The sequence below is a fragment of the Panicum virgatum genome, chromosome 8N (assembly GCF_016808335.1).
Source record: "Panicum virgatum strain AP13 chromosome 8N, P.virgatum_v5, whole genome shotgun sequence".
In the NCBI taxonomy this organism is placed as follows: domain Eukaryota; kingdom Viridiplantae; phylum Streptophyta; class Magnoliopsida; order Poales; family Poaceae; genus Panicum; species Panicum virgatum.
The window spans coordinates 38,420,469-38,439,202 of NC_053152.1; the positions used below are offsets into that span (position 1 = coordinate 38,420,469).

An 18,734-nucleotide genomic window follows, 5' to 3' on the forward strand; every position below is an offset into this window, starting at 1 on the left:
TCACTCATCTATTTTCTGAAGTTGTTGAGGAATTATTAGCCTGTCACATGGGAAATAAATGAAGTCACATTCGGAACCAATTATGTATAGAGACTCTAGATTGACCAAGCTGGATAGACACTGGATGAAAGGCTTGACGTAGCCCTCGTCCCATTCGTGCAACATGAATGTCACATGCCTCAGTTCAGTCAGCCCCGAGAAGTTAATTAGCATGGATGGGGACCCCACATAGATAGCAAAAACATCCAACTGTTGCAGCAACTTGAGGTTCCCGAACCCAGCCGGCAGTCTTTCCAGAGTATCAGCACGCAAGCACACCAATTTTCTTAGTAGAACAAAGGTTGATGGCAGCTTGTGTATTCCAGTGTCACTTATGTCTAGTACCTGTAGAAGCTGTAGCTTCTGGATCTCTTTTGGAATATCAGTGATACTTGTATTTCCTAGTCCCAAATACCTTAGGTGAATCAAATTGCAGATTTCCCTAAAGCACCTATTGTCCACTTGCTCACAACCATTTAAACACAATACACGTAAGACAGGAAAGGTTGAAAGGGGTGGCAAATGATTAAAAGCTTCAGGACACACATCAGCAATAAGTGACCTCACATGGCACAAGTTTGCAGATGATAAGTCCTTGACATCCTCTTCATTGCTGGTTTGGAGGCACAATCGATGCATCCTATCTTGTTGACACTTGGGCTGTTGGTCATGTATTGTTGCTAGGATACCATCCTTATTTGCCAATCGTGTGATGAGATCAAGTACCATATCATGTACTCGACACAAATCTACCTTATTGCTGTCCTCGTCAATATCTGTTCCTTGAATCATACTTCTGTTGATTAGCTCATTGATATAATCCACACCTACCTCATCAAAGGACCTCCCCTGTTCTTTGAGGATGAACCCTTCACCCATCCATTTCCATATTAATTCTTTTGTGCTTATCAAATAATCTTCTGGATATGAGCTTAAATACAACATGCAATTTTTCAGATGTGTAGGTTGATAGAATGCTAGGATCAACACAGTGCACGACCAAGAGGGATCTTTTTCTCTTTTCTTTGTTCAAGCACAAGATGTTCCTAGATCTAGAACGTAGAGTACACGAGAGTACACTGAGAGGGAGAGAGACCTTCTGTACCACCGGTGGAGCTCGAGCCGGTCATCTCGGGTTCGTTGATGGAGATCCGCTCAAGGGCGGCGACGAGTGAAGCAGAGAGGTCGACGCCGGGGTGACGGTGTCGAGGACGGAAGCGGCGACGGCGGGATGGAGTCGGCTGCGGCGGTGGAGACGCCAGTGGAGTCGAGGACGACGGCTGGTGTGGCGCAGAGGCGGCGGCTTCCCGTTGCTTCTGCGCACCCTCAGATCGGGCTAGGGTTTTTCGGTGGGTTTGGCGGCGCACGGCGAACCTCGTCACGTGTGCCGTCGGCCTCCACCTTTCTTTATAGCGTAGCGCAACGGGGGCCCACCAACCATTAAGGGTTGGACGCCCCCGATCAGGGCGCGGATTAAGGGCCTAATAGGCCGTTGGGCCTATTAGGAAGGAGATCAACCTAACATTCTCCCCCTTGATCTCACTTTGTACTTTAACTTTATACTTTAACCTGTAACTTTTCCTTTAGTTGTTCCATCACAGATTAATGAATAGAGCATGTTTTATCATCACGGTCCAAGACCGATAGACTCAACAGCTACCACACACATCACTGTTTTGAAACAAATTCTTTATCTTTTGGGCCCTTTTATTCTCCAGAAATCACAGGCTTTCCCATAAACCCATGCCGGCTATGTGTTCCATGAACACATTGGGTGGTAAGCCTTTAGTGAGCGGATCCGCAAGCATTTTCTTTGTACTTATATGCTCGAGTGTAATAGAGTGATTCTGAATTTTCTCCTTCACAACATAAAACTTTATGTCAATATGTTTGGCAGCACCACTTGACTTATTGTTGTGAGCATAAAACACTGCTGGTTCATTATCGCAGTACATTCTGAGTGGTCTTTGAATGCTGTCTACCACTCTTAAGCCGGGTATAAATTTCTTTAACCATTCAACCTGCCCCGAGGCCTCATAACATGCCACAAATTCAGCGTACATCGTCGATGATGCAGTGACGCTTTGTTTGGAGCTTTTCCACGATATAGCTCCCCCTGCGAGTGTGAACACATAACCGGACGTGGACTTTCAGTCATCGATGTCCCCCGCAAAATCCGCATCTGAGTACCCTTCTATCTCTAGGGAATCGGATTTTCTGTATGTTAGCATGAGGCCTTTTGTGCCTTGCACATAACGTAATGCTTTCTTTACCATGATCCAGTGTGCATGTCCTGGATTACTTTGATATCTGCCAAGTATCCCGGTAACAAATGCTAAGTTAGGGCGTGTACAAACTTGAGCATACTGTAGGCTTCCGACAGCTGAAGCATATGGAACCGCTTTCATTTGATCGATCTCATACTGGTTCCTGGGACATTGAAATTTCCCAAATCTATCGCCCTTGACTATTGGAGCAGGTGAAGGCTTGCACATATGCATACTATATTTCTTTAGAACCTTTTCTAAGTATGCCTTTTGTGACAGTCCTAATACCCCCTTTGTTCTATCTCGGTGAATTTCAATTCCCGAAACAAATGAAGCTTCACCGAGATCTTTCATATCAAAGTTTGAGGACAAGAATTTCTTTGTCTTCAGTAGCAGACCAACATTGCTACTTGCAAGTAGAATGTCATCCACATATAAGATCAGGAAAATAAATTTTCCACTTCTGAACTTTGCATAAATGCAATTGTCCTCCTCATTTTCTTTAAACCCAAATTTTCTTATGGTTTCATCAAATTTTAAATACCACTGCCTAGAGGCTTACTTTAATCCATAAATGGATTTCTTTAAGCAACATCCCATATGTTCTTTTCCTTTCACGACAAAACCTTTTGGTTGTGCCATGTAAACATTTTCATACAAATCCCCGTTAAGGAATGCCGTCTTTACATTCATCTGATGTAACTCTAAGTCATAATGTGCTACCAATGCCATTATAATCCTGAAGGAATCTTTACATGAAACCGGAGAAAAGGTTTCATTATAGTCTATCCATTCTCTTTGCGTAAAGCCTTTTGCCACGAGTCGTGCTTTGAACCTTTCTACATTCCCTTTGGAGTCATGTTTTATCTTGTAAACCCATTTACAGCCTACTGTTTTGGCTCCTTTAGGAATTTCCTCTAAGTCCCAAACACCATTGGAACTCATTGATTTCATCTCATCCTTCATAGCTTCTAGCCATTTAGATGAGTGAATACTTCTCATGGCTTCTTCATATGAAGTGGGATCACCCTCCATATGAACCTCTTATGTATTATAAACTTCATAGTCGCTAGAAATAGCCGACCTTCTTTCTCTTTGTGACCTTCTAAGGGCCACTGCTTGTGGCACATTTTGTGCCTCAACTTCTAGCACATTTTCCATAGGGGGCTGTAGCTCCTCCTCCTCATGTCCAATCACAGGTTCAGGAGGTTCCTGGATGACAGGTTCCAAACCTTCGCTCACTGTTGGTATAGGTGGAGTTGCGACAGGTGTTGACACCGTAATAACCGAAGAAGGTACTGACGTCACTATTTCAGGAACTTTTGGTGCAGCATCAACAGGTAGTGAGAAAAATGGCTCTTGAATCATAGGAGTAGGCACATACACCCGCTTCTCCTCAAGGTCAATTTCTCTAGGTACCATGCTCCCCTTGATCATTTCACTTTCTAGAAAGACAGCATGTCTCGTTTCTACAAACTTTGTATGTCTGTCTGGACAGTAGAAATGAAAACCTTTCGATTTTTCAGGATAGCCTATAAAATGGCAGCTTACAGTTTTGGGATCCAGTTTTCCAATATTTGGATTAAACACTTTAGCCTCAGCTGGGCTCCCCCAGACCCGTAGGTGAGTCAGTGAGGGTTCTCTTCCCGTCCATAGCTCATACGGCGTTTTGGGCACCGATTTGCTTGGCACTCTGTTGAGAATATGGATGACGGTTTTTAACGCCTCCATCCACAGACTCAATTTCAATGTGGAATAACTCATCATACTGCGCACCATATCCATTAGTGTACGGTTGCGCCTTTCAGCTACTCCATTTTAATGAGGCTCCCCCGGTGTAGAGTATTGGGCAACTATACCATTTTCCTTTAAAAACCTCGCAAAAGGTCCAGGAACTTGTCCATAAGGGGTATGTCGACCGTAGTACTCCCCTCCACGGTCTGATCTTACTATTTTAATTCTTTTGTCAAGCTGATTTTCAACCTCAGCTTTGAATATTTTAAATTTATCCAATGCCTCAGATCTTTCTTTAATTGGATAAATGTAACCACAGCGGGAGTAATCATCTGTGAATGTTATGAACGAATCATAGCCATCCACACTTTTCACAGGAAACGGTCCACATATATCAGTGTGGATTATTTCTAATGTTCCTGCACTTCGTGTGGCACCCTTTTTGATTTGCTTTACAAATTTTCCTTTAATGCATTCAACGCATTGTTCAAGATCAGAGAACTCTAACTGTGGAAGAATTTCACTCTTCACTAATCTTTCAATTATCCCCCTCGAAATATGGCCTAAACGACAGTGCCATAATTTCGATGAAGTATCTTGAGTTCTCTTTCTTTTCTTTGTTTCTTTCTCTGACAAGGATTCATGCACATTCACATTACATACAGAATGCACTTTATCACGCATAGATAATAAATAAAGATCATTGTAAAGGACAGCATCACCAATACAATTATTATCAAACCATAGTTCACATTTGCCATTCGCAAAATGACAACCAAAACCATCTGTGTCTAAGCGTGATACACTTATCAAGTTTCTTTGAAGCGAAGGAACAAATAAAACATCTTTTAATACAAGCATGAAACCATTAACTAGCTCGATGGAGACATCGCCAACAGCTTCAACATCTGCTTGTACTCCGTTCACGACTTTAATGTGTCTTTCGCTTCTTTGCGTAGTCCTTGTCGAACGGAATCCCTGTAAAGAATTTGCAACATGCACAGTTGCACCAGAATCAATCCACCAAGTAGATTTAGAAAACTGTAAGTACAGGGATTCATTAACAAATGAAATTACATTCTCACCATTCTTTGCCATTATCATCTTTAAGTAGGCGGGACAATCTGCTTTACGATGCCCCTTGTCAAAACAGTGGAAGCACTCATCTTGTGCTGGGGTGCGCTGTTGCTGACGCTGTTGCTGAAACTTCTGTGGCATAGGGGCTTTGTCTTTAGTTTTAGAGGAAGAAGCAGCATGGAAAGGCCTTTTCTTGTTATTATGCACAAAATTGACAGACCCACCATTCTGTTTCTTGAGTTTATCTTCCTCTTGTGCACACATGGCAATTGCCTTTTCCATGTTCCACTTCTCTGGCTGTGAGTTATAGTTTACAACGAACGTTGCAAACTCTTTTGGAAGAGAGGCGAACACCAGGTGCACCATAAACTCTTCCTTGAGATCCAAGTTCATTGGTTTGAGCTTGGAGTTCAAGGCACACATCCCCATGATATGATCTCTTATAGTACCGGCATTGCCATAGTACCTCTTTGTGACCAACTGCTCTATGATCTGTGTGGCATATGTCTTTGAAGAACCAGTAAACTGGTTCTTTATCTTTTCAAGGTACTCTGCAGCTGAATCACACTCTCCAATTGAACCAAAAATTTTAGGATCAATTGTGTTCTTTATAACTGCCACACATTTCTTGTTGGCATTATTCCACTTTATCTTTTGGAGATCATAAGCCATCTTTATGGGAGCATAGTCCCTTTACTTTTCCTGCCACTCAGCATCAGTGTCAGATTCCCCTCTCACTGGAGCCGGTGGCTCAGTGGGCTTTGGAGTGGTGATCATCTCATCCACCTCTCCACAGACGAAAGCAAGATCAACCTTCTTGATCTATTCGCCATAGTTGTCTCCTTTTAGAGTCGGGATGTGACTGATGAATCCCATCAAGTTCATCCCAGCTGAAAATTTCAAAAAATAGTGAGAACATAATAACAACAATTGTATGTAATAATTCCAACATTGGTCAAAAATAGAACATACAACTGTTTATGCAATTAAATCTATATCACTGTTGGGCAGAAATAGAAATAAATGCACAAAAACTATAAAATTGTAGTATTGTAATTAACAACGTTGGTCAGAAAATTAACAATACCATAATCCTTAAAAATAACCTTTTAACCATGCTCTTAAACTTTAATTGTCTCGTTGGTTCGAATTAAAGTATAAAAGCAACTATATAATCTTAGCAGCGGAAACATGTAGGAATTTCTATTTCCAGAAACAAAACTATAAACTTTTATCTCTAAACAATAAACACGTTGGTGCAAAATTGAATAGAGATCAAACTATATTCAAAATACTATTCAAAAACTGCTATTAAAATGCTTCTGGAAAATAGAAAAAACAATTTAAAGCTTTCACTGTTGAAGCAGCCCAGGCACGAAATCGGCCCAGCCCGCTCGGCGCGCGCGACGCTCGGGCCTTTGGCCCAACAGCCGATGGCCAGGCCACCAAACCGGCCCGGCGCCGCGCCCCTCTTGGGCCATAACTGGCCCGTCACCGCCGCGTCGCCCCTTCGCCGTCAGATTCAGATCCAACGGCCGCTCGCGCGCGTCGCGCGAACAAAACCGGCGAGCACCGGCTGCCGTCCGAATCCTAGCTTCATTCTCCCCCCCCCCCCCCGTCTTCTCTCTTCCACGAAAAAGGCGGCAGCCACAAGGTGGACGCCGGGAAGGTAACGGCGGCGCCGCCGCCGGCCCTCTCGCTGGCGCGCGTGCTCCCCGGTGTGGGAGCACGCCGCCGTCGAGCGGCTTGGCGGTGGTACCCTTTTCGAGCCCGCGCATGAAGAAGGCGTCCCAAGTCCACTAGCAGTTGCTCCGATCTGTTTGCCGGCGAGCCAGCCCTCTGTTGGGCTCCCACGCAGCCAGTGGCCGGCGGTTGGACCCAGGTAAAGCCCCGCCACCCTTTTTCCCTTAGGGTTAGGGTTTCGATTTTTCTTTTCTTTTTCGATTTGCATCGATTTGCCTTTTCTGTCTCTTGTTTCTTTGATTCGTGACCGAATCAACATTTCCCATCTCGATCTACACTTAGTGTAGGCGACTGATACCATTGATAGAATGCTAGGATCAACACAGTGCATTACCAAGAGGGGTCTCTTTCTCTTTTCTTTGTTCAAGCACAAGATGTTCCTAGATCTAGAACGTAGAGTACACGAGAGTACACTGAGAGGGAGAGAGACCTTCTGTACCACCGGTGGAGCTGGAGCCGGTCATCTCGGGTTCGTTGATGGAGATCCGCTCAAGGGCGGCGACGAGTGAAGCAGAGAGGTCGACGCCGGGACGACGGTGTCGAGGACGGAAGCGGCGACGGCGGGATGGAGTCGGCTGCGGCGGTGGAGACGCCAGTGGAGTCGAGGACGACGGCTGGTGTGGCGCAGAGGCGGCGGCTTCCCGTTGCTTCTGCGCACCCTCAGATCGGGCTAGGGTTTTTCGGTGGGTTTGGCGGCGCACGACGAACCTCGTCACCTATGCCGTCGGCCTCCACCTTTTCTTTATAGCGCAGCGCAACGGGGGCCCACCAACCATTAAGGGTTGGACGCCCCCAATCAGGGCGCGGATTAAGGGCCTAATAGGCCGTTGGGCCTATTAGGAAGGAGATCAACCTAACATAGGTAGGTCATAATAACTAATTGCTAGTATTCTTCTCATATCCTCTACATCAGGACCGTCTTCCAGCCCAGAACCCAGAGTTTTGCACACCTTTGACCAGTATTGATGTTTATTTTCCATTCCCTCTTTACTGGCCAGCGTACTGGCTATCGTAATGATAGCTAGAGGTACACCTCCACATTTTTGTAAAATCTCTGCAGATACTTCAGCCAATTTATTGGAAAGGCATTTATCTTCGGTGCCAAATATTCTGAGGTTGAATAACTTTCTAGAGTCAGCAAGAGACAGAGGCTGTAGTTGATAGACACCACCGATTTTATTGGCAACATCAAGATTGCGAGTTGTTGAAATTATGATATATACTTCCACATTCATTATCAGCTAAAGCATATTGGATTGTCTTCCACACAGAAATTTTCCATATATCATCAATAACAATAAGATACCTATAAGGGGGTTTGAAATAGACCATATATTAGTAGAACCTTGACATAAGGTTTGTTTTACTGTGAATGATTGAGCTATCGAAGAGAAAATGTATATGTCTACAAGAGTAATCACAATAATTTCAAGGTGGCAGTAGTATTTAGTGAACTTCAACATTCAAAGGTAACTTCCAAGCATGCAAGAATATTATCATGGGATGAAAATAGTGAAATGAGATATAACTATTAACATTTTCTAGAAATTTTTCAATATTGTGGATACTAAATGTAGTTCTTGTGTTCAACATTCAATTGCTAGTAAAATAACTATTTCTATGAATCAATTCCCCTCAATTAATGCACCTAGTCCCCATTCATTTTTCTGTTCATTTTGATGGGATCTATATGGGAAAGTTGCCAAGAACGAATAATCAATATAATAATTGTTATATTTGAGAACAAAGCAAGGTCCTTAATGACATAGGATGGAGGAAAAAATTTTAACTGTCCAACTCAGAAATCAGAATGTACTCCAAGGCCTAATGGGCATCAATACATGTGGGAACAGAGTATCAAAACTACTGATTTTGGGGAGACTGAAAATATGGTGTGCCCTTGTTGCTCCGGTGTGTGTCTGAGCAATTTTTTGCTTAGGAATGTACTAAACTTTCTGATTAATAAAACTCTCTTCTCATCGAGAAAATGTGTACACAAATAAAGAGTACCCCTATACTGCAGGCTATATACATTGAGATATACATATATATCTAAAGTAAAAATAATTCATGTAATATAGTCTATAATGTCTTCGTTCGGTATCTTTAAATAGTAATAAACTGGAGGTTTGACATCTACTCTTATTCAAAGGAAATGTATATGGTATATCATGTATAACAAGATTGGATATAATGATCATCTCCCTAAACACTCTCGCAATTCGTTATTCTTAAATTAATTGATTGTTTGAAACTAAAGAATATGCTGGTCAAGTTAGACCAGTAAAGCTAGCAGAAGGGATGGAAAATTAGATTACGTCAACATATACATATGGGCTCAAACATACCTCTTGTCTTGAAGAAAATCTCTTGCTTCATTGATAAGTTGTTCTGTGTCAGAGGTTACTACACTTCTACGATGCCCTAATTGGCAGAGCAAGCTAATGAAAATCCTCTCTAGATTAGGATTTAGAGACACCGAAACAAAGCCTGTGCAATCAAATTGCTCTTTAAGCTTGTCATACACCACCTTAGCAAGAGTCGTCTTGCCTAATCCACCAAAACCAACAATAGAGACTTTCGTCAGTTGTTTCTTGTATGGCTCCTCCCTCTCAATTAACCTTTGAATAAGCTCATTGCTCTTCTCTTCGGTGCCAATGAGCTCAACTGCCTTTTTATACATATCTGATAGACGAAGGTTCTGAACAGGTACATCCGCAGGCATGGCAGCAACCTGAGTAACCATGTACCTATCACAGCGCTCGCTCACTTCCTTGATGCTGCTCCGGAGATCTTTAATCTGGGTGCCTAATTTGTGGCGGATCTTGGCCTTGGTCAAGAGGTCCATGCTTCTATCAATGAAGCCCCTGAGACCATGCAGGTCCTTAGGCCCACGGTCTATGCGCACCATGAAAATATCAATCTTATCCTCGACGTCGTAGGACAGTTGCCTGACCTCCCTTGCCCAAAGCTTGACTTGGTTGTCAGGTGGCTGATCAATAGGCGCCTCAGAGACCTTGGGCAGAGCTGCCTGCATGCTCTCAAACTCTGCTTTGAGGAATATAGGCCCTGTTTGTTTTCATCAGTTTTTTTAGCCCCTATCACATCAATAAGAATCTTATTATTTAGGAGTATCAAACAAAATTTATTTATAAAACTTTTTTTACATATGGGTGCTAATTTGTGAGATGAATCTAATGAGCCTAATTAATCCATGATTTACTACAGTGATGCTACGGTAATCATCCGCTAATTACGGATTAATATACCTCATTAGATTCGACTCGCAATTTAGCCCCAGGGCTCTGCAGTTAGTTTTGTAATTAGATTTTATTTGATATTAATAAATATCAAAGAAATTTGAGTGTGACATAGTCTAAAATTTAGCCCTGGAACCAAACAACCCCATAATCTCACCCCTGACGCCCTTCTGCAGCTTGTACTCATCTGTGACCAGGTTCCAGCTTGGACAGGAGGGCGCTCATCACTCCACTCACCATTGAAACCATGCTTTCAGTGGTTCCTGCGGTGACTAGCTAGGTAGTTGGCAGGTAGTACTGGATGGCAGTACTGTGTGGAAGATGCTGCCGTTGCTGGGCGTGGTTGCTCTTTCGTAGAGTCTGGGCAGATGGAGAGTGTGCATAAGGCGGAGTGCAAAGGTGGATTCCTGCTCAATTCAAGACTCCGTAATAATTAACTTCTGGTTGCCCGGCAAAATGCACAGGCACCACCTTAATTAACTTCTTGTGTCAGCGGCATCTCTGGTACGGCCCCCATGCCGATGAGAGCAGGAAACGCAGTGCATGTGAGCTCAAGTGCGCGTCCACTACGTTCAGGAAAAATATATCGATCTCCGTGTCATCCAATAAGCCAGATGCGATAGCCGATGAAATGGCAAAAAGCTATCTTACCAAGGGAGGTAAAAATATTTGGGTCCATGATCTGATGACAGGTTTTATTTAATGTTCTCGATCTCTCACCTTTTGAGCAACTAATTAATTGTCTCTAGAGCAAATCAAAACACTGCTACTTGTGAATCTGTTTAGTTCATGATAACGAAATTTATGTTAATAAGTACACCCTCCGTTCCAAAAAGTAAATTATTTTTAGCATTTCTAGATTCATATATAATCTTTGCTATGCATCTAAATATAATTTATATCTAGGTGCATAGTACAAATTATGACCCTAGAAAAATTAAAATGATTTATATTTTAGAATAATGGAGGGAGTAAAATATAAGTTTTGTTGAAGTTATCGATTCTGGTTGCTTGACGTCTTCTCCGGCTCCAGCTGCCAAGCCCTCTGAATTCTGGTTCCGGTACCACCCAGCTCCCGTCCGCCATCCATTCCTGTGAACCAAAGTGTTACGGCTTTGTCCAAGTACACAGTGCGGCCGATCCTTACCCCCCTCGAACCCGCGGGGCAATCTCCGCCTCGCTCGAGGGCCTCCTGCCGAGTCTCTCGAAGGCGCCCCGCATCTCCGCCTCGCTCGAGGGTAGCGAGCCTACCCTCGAGAGAGCGGACTGACTCCGCCTCGCTCGAGGGTAGGGAGCCTACCCTCGAGAGAGAAGATCGACTCCGCCTCGCTCGAGGCCACCTCTCGACGGAAAGGACAAACGGCCCTTCCGCTCGCCCGCCCGCCGTACGAAGGCATTGAATGCCAACCACTCCTCCGCGGCGCCTAGGTCAGACGATGTCAGGCCGCCACTCCGCACAGTGGCTGTGACTGGAGTCCCGTCCGCCAACTCCGGTCACTGCTCCGCCATTCAGGGCGCTGTGGCGACACTGTGGGAACCCGCGACGCTATGCGAGACGTGCTCGACACTGCTCCAACCACTGTGCTGCCAACTCCCCGTACCTTCTTCGACCCTCGGAGCGCCGCCATGCCACGCCTGGAGGACGGTACCCTCCACAGCAACCACCACGCCACCCACTGGAGCTGCTAGGATGCCAGCGCGATCTCCACAAGGCCAAGGACGATGCCCAAGATGACTACCACGCCAGACGCCATACCTCACAGTGTACTTCTACAGTGCTCGACCACTGCACCCCCGCGATTTGGGGAGAAGACGACGACTTCCGCGATCCCCCCGTACATGTACACCGCCCCTTCTTGTGTCTATAAAAGGGGGAGGCGGGCTCTATCTTATCCATCCGGGCTGTTCTACTACACTCAGCACCACTCACAGAGCACACGCGCTCTTGAGCCCCGATATTGGCACTCGCCTCAATCAACTCCTCCACTAGCAAAGACTTGGGGGCTTCCCCCTCTCTCGCCTCGCTTGTATCCCCTACTATAGGCACCCCCGGTGCAAAACAGTACAGTGCACTCGCACACCCCTTTGCTGGACGTACGGCCCCGCGGCCGGAACCAGGATAAACACGTGCGTTACCGTGTTATCTCTTGCATCAACCATCTGGGACTAGGGACACGCAGCATCATCACTAGTTGGTGCCGGACCATCGGGTCAGGACACCGACAACCACCGCTGCCGCTTGCATCCAGGCCCACGCCGCCTCCCTCGTGCTCCGCTGCCTCTCCTAAATCGGTAAGTCCCCAAACGTTCAGTTCCTCTCCCAACCCTAACCCTAGGCGCCGCCGCCTCACCGGCACCGTGTGCCGACCAGATCCACACCGCACCACCTTCTCCAATCTCGGTGCTGGCTGGATCTGCCCAGACGCCGCCGCATCCTCCTCCCTGACCTCGGGCCGGCGCTGCTCCTCGCCTCCTCCCCGACCTCAGGCCGGCGGACTCCTCCCCGAGCTCACTTGTTAACTGAGTATGGAGTAGGTTAGCACTTACACATTGCTTCAATTTTGATTGTAAGTTCTCTTTGCGTCAGACATGTTGTAGTGTAGAGCTTAGTTCTCTATCTGTTAAATGCATACTTTATGTAATGTGCAATACGGTTTAAGGAGCAGGAATATTTTAGGCCTGCACTTATATAGTATTCTAGGGGTTACTGGAGTACTTCCTCTAGAAACAAGAGGTCAATTTTTTAGTGGTTAATACGGTTTAATGTGAAGTCAATTCCTAATTATGATTTGCTTTCTTTAGTGTGACAGAAGTAACATTTAAATAATAATTATACAATTGGAGCTCAAGTTACTACTGATGGATGGCGATTTGTACTATAATGCTATTTCAAGATAACCCTCTTCGTGATATTTTGCTTAGTCTGATAATTATAATGTCAGTTCGTGCTCTTTTGAGTTAGTTATTTCAATTGACTTTGAGTAAATTTCACCTGCCAGTCAGATTAAATTCTTGGCTCTTAAGTGAAACTATGCTAGTGCTGCCAATTTTGTCGAACACTCGTGCTGTATATTTACATGTATATGCCCCCCCCTTTTTTTCTGCTGCTGCAGATAGGAGTTAGGAAATAAGGCAGCTAATATGAGAAACTAAGCTAAAGAGATAAACGATGTTTAATTATCACACCATACACACAAACATAAGTGCTAATTACTTGTTCAATACTCATGTTCTTCTATTTAGTAGAATAATGGGAGCAATTTGCAAGGCATCATGTGGTTTTGGTCACTGTTACATCTAGCACCAACTCAATTCACAGTATCCAGGTAGTGTTTCTGCATTTGTTAATTGTTATCGTTCTTCAATTCTTTCCATGGCCGCTGCTAATGCTTGAGGAAGGAGGATGCACGAGCTAATACTTAAATCACTTATTTGTTTTGTCTTGCCTTGATAAGTAGCTCTCGTGGATTTTTCTTGTGTTCTTGATAGATTGACAATAGCTACATGGATTGATCTCCTTGCAAGATAGTGCTTGGTACTGCTTAGTACTGGTTGCTATGCACCTGGAGGAAGGCAGTATTGAATTGCACTCAATTCAATACAATGTGCTTGTGCTAACTTCCCCAGGTATACTGCTTCCAATCCCTTTCCATCTACACTGTGCTTGTGCTATCAGACTATCATTTCAGCCATAATAGAGGAATATATCCTTTGACAGAATTGTGCGCATCGTGCCTATGGAATAATAATGTCTTAACTGAATGTGTTTTCTGGCAACTGTAGCCCATCCAGGTCTACTTTTAGTATTTGATGACCATAAATATGTGTAGGCATATTATCTAAACAGTTCACTGCTACTGAGAAGCTAAACAACTTGATATATTTCTATGATTTATGCTCAGAGTTCTACAACTCTTGTGTGTGCCTATACTGAATGTTCAGATGCTTCCATTTTCATAATGTATGCATTTTTTAAGAACTTCATAATGTATAATTGAGACTTGCATTTATTTACAGTTGAGGCAGAAGGCCCAAGAGGATCTGCAGAAAGTGGAAAAGAAACTTGCCTTTATTTCAAGTTTATTTGCTTGACACTGTTGTTGTTTTTATTTTGTCTTGGGTGGCACTTAATTATCGAGATCAACCTCTTTAACCTTTCCGCGGTCATATTTGTACAGTGTTGAATCTCTACATACTTTGTACAGTGTTGAATCTCTACATACTTTCTAATCTGGTTCTCATTAGAGTATCCGAGCCACCACAGATCATCCACTATTTATGCTATGCACCTCTATACTTAACAACTCCCTGCTATTTTGGTGAAATTGAGAAGAATGTACATTTATGTCTTCAATTAACAATATGTTGTTTTGTTGTAGCCTAGGAGCAGTTTGCTGAAGCTGAGAGGAAAGAAAGTAGCTAGGAGGTATTTGTATTGCCATTTATTCTTGAGCAACCATCACATTTTGATTGGTTTGGTGGATGCTCTATGTAATTGCTTACAATTTAATAGACTGAAATCAAAATTTTTGTGTACTGTGAACCATTTATCTTATGTATTTTGATCATGAGAAGTCTTACATAAGGTCAATTTTCAGACTGTTTTATTGTTTCTTTAACATCATTGTGCAAAGTCTTTGATGGTTGAAATGTACCATTTGTCAAATATGGGATTTAGAAATGTACATCGTGGATCTAGATTTTTTTTTTGTTTTTGCAAATTATTATCAGAGACTTGTTTTAACTAGCTGCGTCTCTGATGTGGTTCATCAGAGACGCATTTTAAATAGCCTTGTCTCTGATGAACCACATCAGAGACGCATTTTAACAAGAAGAGTCTCTGATGTTGGTCATCAGAGACGCGTCATCCGCGTCTCTGATGTGGTCACATCACAGACGCAAATTTGAAGACGCGGGATTTTCGTGTCTGTGATGAGGTTTAAGAAGAGTCTCTCAAAAAGTGTTTTTACATAGTGGTGGTTTGGACACGGGAGTTTTGGCGCCGCAGCTGCAGCGTTTTCTGGTTTATCATTGCATATAAATAGTAACAGAAACTACACTAATCCGGCTGCAATCTCGCCACAATCTGGAAGCAACGCACGCCATCCCACGCATGCCCATGATCCGTTCTTGGCAGCGACGCAGCCCATGGCGCACGCCCTCACGACGCAGCGCAGACGTGTGCATGACTCGCTAACAAACTAGCTAGACACGTAAACAACTAGACACGCTAACAAACTAATATGTACAAGTTAACATGTACAAGGTTTGGCTAACATTTCTCCCCCCAAACCTTGTACTCATTTGAGGTGGACGACGCCAATCTTCAAGCGCAGGTGCAGAAATCTGACCCGGCCAAGAGGTTTTGTAAGCATGTCCGCCAGCTGATCGTCGGTGTGAACTTTTTGGACGGTGACCTCACCGCCCTCGACGCTCTCCCTGATGAAATTGAAGCGCGTCGCGATGTGCTTGCTCCGGCCATGGAAGACCGGGTTCTTGCACAATTGAATTGCTGACTGGTTGTCGATGAAGATGGTGGCGATGCTCGGTGCCTTCCCGTAGGAGCTCCCAAGCAGCCGCCCAAGCCAGATACCCTGGCAAGCTGCTGACGCCGCCGCGATATACTCGGCTTCGCATGACGACAGCGCGACCACCGACTGCTTCTGGGACTGCCATGTTACAGGGGCGTTCCCATGTTACCGGTGGTGCTCTTGCGATCATCCATGTCTCTGGCCATGTCGGCGTCGCTGTAGCCTTGTAGCTCGATATCGCCGCTGCCTTTGGTATAGTGGAGTCCAAAGTGCAGTGTCCCGGCGATGTACCAGAGGATGTGCTTGACGGCGCTGAGATGTTCCGTCACTGGGTTCTCCATGAACCGGCTCACATACCCGACCGCGAAGGCGATGTCTGGCTGGTTATGAAGCAAATACCCGCAGGCTTCCCACAATGCTGCGATAATGTGATGCATCAACAGGAGGAGATGAGCTTTTCTTACTGAGCTTCAGGCGATTCTCCATTGGGACTTGAACAGCATTGCACTCCGCCATGCCTGCCTTCTCTATAAGCTTGGCGGTATAGGCAGCTTGCGAGAGCATGATCTGCCCTTGTTGTTGCTTGACCTCGATGCCCAGATAGTAACTAAGGCATCCGAGATCAATCATCTTGAATCTCTTCATCTCCTGCTTGAACACATCGATCTCCTTTTCATCGGCGCCAGTGACGATCAGATCGTCGGCATACACGCCGTGAAGTACACGCTTCCGCGCCTGGCCGCACGTGTAGACCCCATGTTCCTCGACGCACTTGCTGAACCCGAGTGCCACCAGAGTGCGATCGAGCTTCTTGTTCCACGCCCTGGGTGCTTGACGCAGGCCATAGAGCGCCTTGGACAAGCGCAAGACCTGGCACTCGTGCCCAGCCACGGCGAACCCCGGAGGTTGTGCTACATACACTTCCTCGACGAGATCCCCGTTCAGGAACGCGGACTTGACAGCAAGATGATGCATCGCCCATCCTTCGCGTGCTGCGATCGCCGCGAGAGCACGGACGGAGTCTAGCCGTGCCACTGGCGCGAACACCTCGTCGAAGTCAATCTCGGCGCGCTGAATGTACCCCTTTGCCACCAGCCGGGCCTTGTGCCGGACCACCGCCCCGGTCGCATCCTTCTTGAGTTTGAAAACCCACTTGAGGCCGATCGGGCGATGACCGGGTGGCAGATCTGCCAGTTCCCAGGTCTTGTTTTGGATGATGGACTGCAGCTCCTCCTGCATTGCTGCACACCATGTCAGGTTCGCGTTCACCTGCTCGAACGTGGCTGGCTCCTTGACTGCCGCCAGCAAGAGCTCGTCCAGATCGAGTTCCCGCGGCTCCGAGGTGTTGATGCAGTCGGTCACCGTGCGGTAGCGGCGTGGTGCACCCTCGTCATCCAGATCAAGTCCGGAAGATGGAGGAGTGGCGAACCTGATGGTGTTGTTGCCGTTGGCCACCGGAGTTTGGGGCTCCCCGGCCTCCGATGGCGTGCCTGACGATGTACTCGACGGTGAATGTGTCTGGCGTGACGTTGTCATCGGATGCGCCCCAGTTCCATCTCTTTGCCTCATCAAACACCACATCGCGAGACACGTGAACCTGGCCACTCTCAGGATCGTATACACGATAACCCTTTGAGCCCAGCTCGCACTACCGGAAACTTCGATTTTGCCGTGTGCACCATAGTTTGCCATGTGCAAATTCACGGGCACACGGCAAACATGATTTTTGCCGAGTGTACTCAAGAAAACACACGGCAAAATTAAAGCACACGGCAAAGTCATGGTTTGCCGTGTGCTTTTTTTTTAGCACACGGCAAAGAAATACTTTGCCGTGTGCTTTTTTTGACACACGGCAAAGTCATGGTTTGCCGTGTGATTTTTTTTTTGCACACGGAAAAGCAATAATTTTTTTTGTCTTCTCACTTTGAAACTTTTTCTACTCTTCACATACAACATGTGGCAAAGTCGAATTTGGATTTGACTTCAAAAATTTTTCTATTACCAATATACAATTTAAATTACATCACGTAAAATTTTGGTTATTTTTCGAAGCTATTTAATAATTATATTTTATTTTTGCAATTAAATAATTAATTTGAATTTGAGCTTGAAACACATTAGATTATATTTTTTTTCTCATAGAATCATCAAATACGAATTGTTGAGTCACTTTTGCAAGGTAAAAATTGTGACAAAGTTATGCAAACATAAAATATTAGAACAAATTGAATGGTACAAAAATTGAAGTTAAAATAAAGTGTTTCGAATGCTTTGCCATGTGCCAGATCAAGGACACACGGCAAAGCAAGTGTTTGCCGTGTGCCAGATCAAGGCACACGGCAAACAACCAAACTTTGCCGTGTGCCCTAGATCTAGCACACGGCAAAGTTAAATTTAAATTTCGTAAATGACCTCAGATAGAAAAACTACCAAAATAAAAGTTATAGATCTCGAAAAATTATGAAACTTTGTAGTTGACAACTTTTTTATTTGAATTCGTTTAGGGCCTCAAACAAACAATATACTCTCGGTTTAGTATAATATGTGGGGGAAAAAATGGAGTATAGACACAAGTGACTATGTGGTGTAGTGGTAGAGAAGGTTACACATGAGGGAGAGGTCGTGAGTTCGAATCTTGCCGGCTGCGTGGTGTGCGAAAAATGTTACAACTTGCAATTTAGATGGAATCGGTGTGTGGCTGGCCGGTGGGGTCCTCCCCGAATTAAATCTTTTTTGTTTTCTATTTTTAAAATCGGTTTTCTGAAAACTTATTTGCCGAGTGCTTTTTAGCACTCGGCAAACTATTTGCCGTGTGCCCGATAAATGGCACACGGCAAAGGACCTTTTTACCGACGCATGTTTGCCGTGTGCAACACACGGCAAAGGCTTTGCCGTGTACAAAAAGGCCTTTGCCGTGTGTTTTTGGCACACAGCAAACAGCCAGCCTCCCGTAGTGTCGTATCTGATGAACACCATCTTCACGCTGCGGTCGTCCAGCTTTGTGATGTGGGGGCGATTCACTTTCACATGCGCGATGCACCCAAAGGTGCACATGAAGTGGACCGCCGGCTTCTCTCCATGCC

At 45.0% G+C, this 18,734-nt stretch overlaps 1 pseudogene; it reads right to left on the reverse strand.

Moving 5' to 3' along the window:
- Positions 1 to 10,369, reverse strand: LOC120685024 (annotated as a pseudogene).
- Positions 10,370 to 18,734: the final 8,365 nt, after the last annotated feature.